Genomic DNA, 10,000 nt, shown 5'->3' on the forward strand with positions numbered 1-10,000 from the left:
TGAAATGCAGGGCTCTAGTTTGTATGACATATGTCATCTAAATCTACATATGGACTAGGTTTATAAGTGCCCCCTCCCCCCCCCAGGTAAAGGCCTTCTCATAGCTTCCGTGCTGCACTGTTTAGGTCCACCCCCCCCCCTCTCTCTCTCTCTCTCTCTCTCTGTTTGTAATTATTGTTTACACTGTTTACCGCTAAACCATCTTTTCCGTGTTCTAATTTCACGGTAGACAGCCACGAAATTATTCAGCATTCGCGCGCAAATGTGAAATTCGAAGATACATTTTTTATTTTAGCAAAGGGGTCCTCCTCCCCTCGCCCATGGATAACAATATGGCAATTTGGCAATGTAGCAGTTTGACCTTAAACAGACAAACCTGGTTATTTGAGCAGAAATCCCCAACAAAGGCGGAGATTGTTGCCATGCGAGACTAAATTTGGTAAATGTGGGGCCCTATGCATATTTTACATAACGATTCTGCCTATTATTGCAATTTGAAAGATCCTACAGTGTGAGAACGGCCACCAATTTATCATTCATTGCAGTAAATCGCAGCGGAGACTGCATTTAATTGACGTTGTATTGTATTTCTTAGCTGGGTGCCTCCTCGCTATAGGGTGGGGGTATTCGCTCTCCGCCCGTCCCAGCGCAGCGGGGTGGTGCTAGAAGAAACCCCCCCACCAGTCCCTTCCTCATGCCTCTCTCTCCCTCCTTTAGGCCTACTCTTCCTCTGCCTCTCTCTCTCCCTCCTTTAGGCCTACTCTTCCTCTGCCTCTCTCTCCCTCCTTTAGGCCTACTCTTCCTCTGCCTCTCTCTCCCTCCTTTAGGCCTACTCTTCCTCTGCCTCTCTCTCCCTCCTTCAGGCCTACTCTTCCTCTGCCACTATCGCAGATCGTCAAACAATCAACTAGTAGGCGGAAAAAGCATAAGCATCTTTCATCCCGAAGAGACACAGTGTTTATTCTACTTTTGCAGTGAAATGGCAAATGATCAAAGTCAAGAAAATAGATTGTAGGCTGCAGTATAGGCTATAGCTGTAGTCCACCAGTGGTGGAAAGTAACTAAGTAAATTTACTCAAGTACTGCACTTAAGTACAATTTGTAGGTATTTTTTTTTTACTTTACTAGAGTATTTTCAATTTTCTGTACTTTTACTTAATTTACTTACTCCACTACATCTCAGAGGCAAAGATTATACTTTTACTCTACAATTACTTGAAAACTTTAGGTAGGCTACTCAGATATTGATTATTATTACAAAACTAAACCTATTTGGCCATTTGAAAATAGCCCGATCTACAAGCTCACAATGCCTTGCGATGGATGCATTGTGAGCTTGTTGATCGGCTATTTTCAAATGTTTTTTTATACATTCGAAAACTTGTGAAACGGGACATTCTGCCTAATGAGCACTTTTACGTTTGGTACTTTAAGTAGGCTACATTTTGATGCCAACAATGTTGTATTTTACTCAAGTACATTTTGAATTCCGGACTTTTACTTGTAACAGAGTATTTCTACTTTGCAGTATTGATACTTAAGTAACAAATGTGAGTATTGGCTACTTTTCCCACCATAGTCCACTACGTGCTCTCAAAATATAAAAACTGGGCTGTGTCATTGCTTATATATGCTTATAATGGCATGTCTGCACTGTGTAGCTTCCCAAAGGTTTTAGAAGAATCAACAGCACATTGTCAAGACTACGCCTACACTACATTCACTAGAGTAGGCTAGGTCCTAGTTTACTTGATTGCACTGCTCGATGCAATTAGTCATATGCGTCTCATAACCCCCCCCCACGCCCAGCTTCAGATTAGGTTAAACTGTGATTTGGTTTTAGTCGACAAAAGTTGTTGTTTGTGGACTTAATCTGACTACGAAATGACTCCGCCTGCATTAGCCAGGCATTCAGTAGGCTAAATCCTAAAGTGCGGTATGCTGCGTGGCCCGTTTAAAACTTTTATACTATAGCCTACCCTTACCCTTCAGTCTTTTAAGACCAGAGTTTGGTGTTTGTTTTCAAAATATGCCTCTGCACTGCATTGAAAGGAATTCGTCGCGGCCGACCTCTGGTTTGCATCGATCTCACACACACACACACACACACACACACACACACACACACACACACACACACACACACACACACACACACACACACACACAGAGACGGCTTGCTTGCAGGGTAGGCTATATGCAAATTCCATAATAATCCATGTAAGTAGAAATTAGAAATGTTGTGTAAAATATTCCAATATTCAATATTTATCACATAATGAAAAGCCACTATAGAGAGCTTGAGCTAAATCTAAATTACAGTATAGCAGAAACACGTGAATTAATACATATTAGCTATCATTTCATAATACATTAGCGGAAAGACTTAAGTATAGACCAATTAACAAATGTGTTTTCTTTGTAAACAAGTCAATTTAAATTAATTTAGCTTAGTTCAGTTCAGCTAAACCTTCGCCAGTAAAGAAAGAAGCAAAGATATGACTGGCGCCTATGATCTAGGCTACTAGTTAATTAATAATTTAAAATGCCACACGGCCGGCACCTACAATGAATTGTAAATTATTATTATTTATTATATTATTATTATTATTATTATTATTATTATTATTATTATTATTATTATTAAGGGATTAAACTGTAATTAAGTGAAATCATAATCTGTCTATATATGATATTGCAAAAAACTCTCTGAAATATGATAACCTCAAAGTGCATCATGTGTTGTTTTCAAAGGTTCCATGTCAAACGGTCAACGGCCTAAAGTCAGGCCAACCTAAAACAGGTTTTCTTGTGAATGTTTGATGAGAGCTCATTCCTGTCAAACCATAGGCTATATGCAAAATTAATATACCAGTAGCCAACAACTGCCTTTTTTACTTCGCTTGCGTTTACCTTGTGAACCCTGTCTTCAAACGACCGTTGTTATTATTATTGCTATTATCGCAGTCTACGTGCTCATAGTCAACTACCCCCCCACCCCTCACCGAAGTCACTTCCAATTAACTTCACCAACACACAAAAAAACTATGGCCTACTATTGCAGTGGTTCTCAACCTGTGGTTCGGGACCCCCAGGGGGGTCCCCACATGATGGGGGGGAGGGGGGATCCCCAGGTGACAGTAAAGTGACAATTTTGTAATACTTCAAAAAGAAAGATAGAAAAGAAAAATACCATTAGTGCATTAAAATTAATAATGCAATAAAACTGGTGAAAATGTTGCCAAATTGCCAAATAATATAAGAAAGAGGCAAACATTGTAAAAAAAAATTGCAGTGAGCTTGTAGATCAGCTATCTTCACAATATTTATCTGTGGAACCGAGTCAAACTAAATTGAATGCCTCAACTCCTACTGCAGGGTGGGGGTCCCCAGTTCAAATGTGATTATTTTGAGGGGTCGCCGCCTGAAAAGGTTGAGAACCACTGGCATAGGCTACTGCATGTCCCAATGTTCCAAACACGCTTAAAAAAGAGCAAGTTAAAACTCGTTTTCATTGCCAGTGTGTCAGGCTTCAATCAACCACAATACCCATAATACAGATTTGTGTGCTGCATATTTTGTCATGCATATGGGAAGATAAATAAACAATGCTTTTATTTCTCTGTCAAATGGTTATGTTGACGATGAAATAAAGGCCATGGCTACGTGTGATCTGGATACGCACCAAAGCGTGGTGGAGTGCTAGGAATGGGGTGAAATAAATGCATGCCTTTTGCACGAATGCTATATAGGTGTTTGAGAAAAATGACGAATAAGCTAATAAGGATAAAACAATTGCACTTTATTAAGTTGATATTGTTCGTGATTTTATATTAAGCAGATTCAAAAGTGTGCTCTTCAAAGTGGGCATTGTGGTGCCAGAGTCTTGATATAGCAGGCTAAAATATCTACTCCCAAACTAATTTCCTCACACAGTAAGATGAAAAAATGCCAACTATAATGCTGAAGAAAAATGGTCAATACTGTACGAAATTTCGAGATACCTTGATTCATTCAAGTAAGTAGTAAATATTTTTTGAGAAAATCTGTAAATTAATAGACCAAATAAAATATTTTAAACATGACATTTTGCACCAAAATAGTTCTGTTAATTTGAACCAATTCTTAAAATGCTATGTAGAGGAATTAAGACAATTTTAGTTATTAATATGTGGCTTAAAGTTAGAAGGGAAAACTGTATAATTATTGCTATATAGGGCGCGCGCGCACATACACTACACACACGCACACACACACACAAAGGATTTCAACATGGCGAATGTGGCGCGCCCACCCCGCCCGTTTGATCGATTTTGGTTTTTATTGGTGTGGGTTTTTATGCCCTGAATGCACCATTGGGTTCTATGAGCGGACGGCCGTTCCAACTACGCCTGTTGCTAAACAGCACTGTTCAGTCTTCACTGCTCTATGAGAGATAAAGTGTCTCAGACCCATCACTAATGACCTCAGTGGCCTTTTGATTTATTTTATAGAAATTGGGATGGCATATATATATTATATAAATATCACAATTTGTCCATAAATAATTGTCTTTCAATAAGCTATAGCCTATCCTTTTGTGTCTATGCTTGACATCTAATGCTTCAAATCATGTCTACAAAAACCCTCCAAAAATACATGGATTTGAATAGATTACACTACATTTTATGTGTAGGACATCGGGCCATATTTTGTTAACTAAGTCCGATTTCTGTTTGGACGCCTGTAGTACTGTTGCATGGGTTACATTGTCAAGAAGATTTTAATTGCTACTCAAACAAAATGCAAAGTCTATGGAAATCACAAACAATAACCTCCAACGTCCAAACGATCCCTGGCTGCAAAGCTAGACCTGCATGCATGATTATGGAAATTACTGTTCAAAAAGCAAAACATTTTTATTACATGCTCACCTTTTATAAGTGCACAGAAAAAAAAAAAAAAAAGGTCCGTTTTTTTAGCCTCTCTTTTTTTCCTTTTATAAATGCAAAAGATGCCGTCCATTCTTTTTTCCTTCGCCTGCAGTCCATAGCATTCGGCGTGGGCAGATAGCGTGTAACATGAGACGGCTGGGCGACCGCTGCCCTGCTCAACAGAACTAAATAAACCTCGTATGCAAAGCAGGGCCTTTGAAAATGGCGCCCTCCAACTGACGCCACCCTGTCACGGGGTGGAGGGGGGGGGGGGTGCGGGTCGTTTGTTCCCGTGTGTGTCGTTGTAGAATGGTAGAGTCTAAAATCCCATAGTCCGGATGGACACTACAGATGGTCGACCGTTCTGTCATAGGCTATAGTTGGTTGTCTATAAGTGTACTTGCTTAATTAAGGCTTACTTCCACATTTTTAAATTGATATTTAAACCAGTGGTTCTCAAATATTTTCATGAAAGTGTTTTGTGCCTCAGGGGAGCATTTGTGTTAGAATGTTTCAAAAAAATATTAAACAGCAGATCGACTATTTTCAAAGCTCAAAGAATATAGGTTTAAAGTGCTCTAAGTAAGGTCTGGCAACCACTGAATCCACTCATTCCAGCCTCTATCCCTACAAAAAAAGGTGCAATACACTAGAGTTAACATATTGGAAGCTAATGGCTCCTAACTAACCTGCAGAGTAGACTATCCTTGGTCTAAAAAGCCATGTGATAACTAACTGTCACATAGTAGTTACTGTATAATAGGCCTATTGCAAATAGTTAGTTTACTCCAGGCAGGGGTAACCTGACAACCAACTAACCAATCAAAACGCGAGCATCCTTCCGGTGTATGGGACGTAGACTCTACCTCGCAGAATCGGAACATGAAACCATTCCCCCGGTGTTCGCCGGTAGCCTCACATGTAAAGTCACCTCACGATGTAAACATTCAGTATGGTCTTCTTCTTCTCCGTGTCACTACGCAGTGCACAATAGTAATAAAAGCCTAATAAAAAAAAAAGAAGAGAGACAAGAAAGACTGTTCACGTTCCACCAGCAGCGCCCCATCCCCCTCTCTGAAAGACAGAGAGAGAGAGCCGTTTCTCTGATCCCGTTTCTCCCGTGTGTCGAAGCCGTGGATTTTATGCAATAAAAAGACACTCGGTAAACGTTGCACGGTCCGTCCTCCGAATCCATCCGTGTGCGGCGTTATCTCCTTGGAGGAGCTGTTTATAGCCTGCAGGCGATCCTCCTCCATGTCCTATGAGCCGCCGTTTCGGTGTGCAAAGGCAGGCAAGCAGTCCGTGTTTACCGCACAGTCCAGCCAGCCAGCAGCTGGGGCTTCCAGAGGAGAAGGAATCTCTCCCTCCTCCCCTCCTCCACGGTGGAGCGGCAACATGGGAGGGAGAGGAGGGGGCAGAAGGAGGGGGAAGCCCGCGCTGATAGCTGGAGGGAGCCCCCAGCGCACTGTGAACCTGTGTGTGTGTGTGTGTGTGTGTGTGTGTGTGTGTGTGTGTGTGTGTGTGTGTGTGTGTGTGTGTGTGTGTGTGTGTGTGTGTGTGTGTGTGTGTGTGTGTGTGTGTGACATACACACACACACACACACACACACACACACACACACACACACACACACACACACACACACACACACGGAAGCACACGCGCGTGCGCGAGGGGGTGGGTGGGGGTAGGGGTTTATAATCGTTGCTAGGAAATCCCTTCTGAGGGGTTGGAGGGAGGGGGATCTACAAGGAGAATGAGAAGACAGTTGGAACTAAAAAAAAATGTCCCTCTATCCTCTTACACAGCCTACTTATTTTCGTCAATAATTTAGATGGACAGCACTGACTGTTGAATTTGCTCAACACTATAAGAAATGTGTTGCTGTGCTTGTGTGTAGGCTGTGTTTGCATACACAATGGGCGCGTGCGCACACACACACACACACACACACACACACACACACACACACACACACACACACACACACACACACACACACACACACACACACACACACACACACACACACACACCTACAGTGAAATTGGTTCTTACTTCTTTATCCATAGAGAACCAATTGATTCAATGCAGGAGAGGGGTGGTGAGATGTTAGGGGGCTGGGGGTAGGCGGTGGTATTTCAGATAAATCACTCTCGGCTTGCCGAACAGTCAGTCCTCACCTATGTAAACGCACCCCTGAGGGCAACAGATTTATCTGCAAGAGGACCGGTGCGCCCTCCCCATTGCATTGCATCACGCACACACATATCACCCCACCCCACACCTCCGGCCCCCACTCTGGTTAACACCCCCCCCCCCCCCTTGCCTCGGCTTTGAGATGGATGGCCCAGGATCCCTTTTGTCTGGATGCAAATGGACTTTAACCCCGAATTAATGGTTAACTCTCCAGAAAGGCCTAATAATGTGATGCCTGTTCTGATCTGCTCACATGATGTATACATACTCACATACACACGCACGTTCTCTGGCAGGCATAACTGGCACAGCGCCGAAAATTTGACATGTTGGGTTTTGTCGGTTGATCGTTTATACATCATTGCTGGTGTTTATCTGTACAATAAAGCCTAATCATCATATTGTACATTAGTGCTGAATTAGCGAGTAATTGTATTTTGTTTGAATTGTGCATGAATTATTACACAATGGGTTTCAGATTTGTATTGTTTTCTTGTCTCTTTCATCAAGGAAATGTTTTTTGGGGGGAAGTTTGAGAATGTTGCAGTCACCCTGGCCGCATTTTTCAGACAGTTGTCATGTCACCAGCAGCCAACTCAGAGACACATTTTGTGTGATGTTCCTGGACCACTCTTTTTTTTTTCATAACGTAATTTGCTTTCATATGTTGTAATTTACTTTCGTATCCAGAGTTTAAAACCAACCCGTTGTCTCTTTTACCTTAACCGGGGCCAGTGTGACACCCCAAAAATAGTTCTCCTCACCCACCGCATGGTGTGAGTGCAGTGTGGATGAAAGCACTGCAGGGAGGTTCAGGGATGGAGCAGTGGAGATGTAATGTAAAGCTGTTTGGATTCTGTAGATATAATCTGCCATTAGCTACGGGGCCAGGCTACACTGTTGCATTACCATGGGCACTAAAATTTTATTTTAGCAGCCAACTCACTCTGTTTGGTCAAAAGGAAACAGTGAGTTTGAGCGAGAGAGACGGAGAAAGAAAATCTGTGTGTGTGTGTGTGCACACACGTGTAAACACACATGCTCTTGCCTTATGTTTACTTGCACTGAGTCCAATCCATCCTATGGCGTCCCAGCTGTCCTGTGTATCTCAATGTCTCGGCGGCCAGTAAGCACAGTCAATGAAATATCACCCCTGGCGCTTCACGTCAGGAATAGAGGCCGCTGCAGCGGATGTAAAAATTAATCTGAGGAAGAGGCCACTTGTTGCCTGCGACAACAATAGCGGAATAGAGAAGGAGCGCACAAGGGGAAGGAAGGGAGAGGTGAAATAATTTCATCCTGTTGCACATTATTAATACACTCAGTGTTGTTTTATCCATTTGGTAAATGGTAAATGGTGCATTTATGTAGAGCCTTTATCCAAAGCGCTTTCCATTCACACATACAGTCGCAGAGGAAAACCATGCAAGGCACCAATACCTGCCCATCCGGTCAGGAGCAGTTAGGCCCTAACTGCTTAGGGGTTAAGTGTCTTGCTCAAGGACACTTCGACACTAACCCATGGGAGCCGGGGATCAAACCAGGAACTTTCCTATTCCCAAGCGGCTGATCTACCACTTGAGCCAATGCCGCCAAAACCAAATAGAACCATAAGAGTCAAATGAACTCTTTTACAGTTCAAGATGGATGCCTTCACACACATGTGCTCACCTAAAGTCGTCCAAATTCACATACCGGCAGATAAACATCTCTCTCTCTCCTCTACTCTGTTGTCACCTGTAATGTTAACTGTGGCTTGTGCTGATGTCATAACTATTGGCTTACCTTGCTTCTCTCTCTTGTCGTGCATCAAGCAGGATGATTGTATAGGGTGTATACATCTGTATACTTTATTATTTATTGACGGTGTCTTGGTGTTCTGCACCAGGCGGGATGATTGTATAGGGTGTATATGTCTGTATACTTTTAATTTTTTTTTGTTTAAGGCTGTCTTTATTGCGAACGCGGAAGGAGGCGCCTCCGCCCAAGTGGAGCTTACTATGAAACCGTGCTCGGGTTGTGTGTGTGTGAGGCTCTGTGTGTGCCTCTGTGTGTGGCTCTGTGTGCACTGCCTGTGTGCGCTGTGCAGCCGCACCCCCATGTGACTCACGCTCTCATTGGCTGCTGACAGATCTCAGAGTGGAGCTTACTATGAAACCAACCCGATCGCCCCCCAAACACGGTGAAATAGCACGGATTGACAAACGGCAATTCCGTGCATAGATGACTAGGAACTCCGAAACTCTGTGCATAGGAGAACCATATCCCCCCCATTAACTTCAATACGAGGCGAAGGCAGTCACGTGACTTTCTCTCTACGCTCTCCCCATCACGGTGAAATGACACGGATTACAAGTCCGTAAATACACAACATAACAATTTTAAAAAGACACAAAAAAAAATAGGGCTGCGTTCGCTTCCCGCGTTCGCGCGTCTTACTTGTTGTTATGTTACTCTGTCTCTGTCTCTGTCTCTGTCTCTGTCTCTGTCTCTGTCTCTGTCTCTGTCTCTGTCTCTGTCTCTGTCTCTGTCTCTGTCCCTCTCTGGACAACCTGGCCTGTGTTTAGAGGGGAGAGACACCTGGGCAAGATGAAGACTGCACAGCTGTCACTTGACGTGTAGAAGAGGTTGGGCAATGACTGGTATGTGTCTGTGTGTGTGTGTGTGTGTGTGTGTGTGTGTGTGTGTGTGTGTGTGTGTGTGTGTGTGTGTGTGTGTGTGTGTGTGTGTGTGTGTGTGTGTGTGTGTGTGTGTGTGTGTGTGTGTGTGTGTGTGTGTCCGTGTGCACATGCATGCATTTTTGAATAATCAATTTCATTCCTGTTCGCCCACTTCACAGTCTCTACTTATGCTTGTTTTTCTGTTCTTATAAAAAAAAACATGGGAC

Source organism: Gymnoscopelus braueri (genome assembly GCF_963280865.1).
Source record: "Gymnoscopelus braueri genome assembly, chromosome: 17".
In the NCBI taxonomy this organism is placed as follows: Eukaryota; Metazoa; Chordata; class Actinopteri; order Myctophiformes; family Myctophidae; genus Gymnoscopelus; species Gymnoscopelus braueri.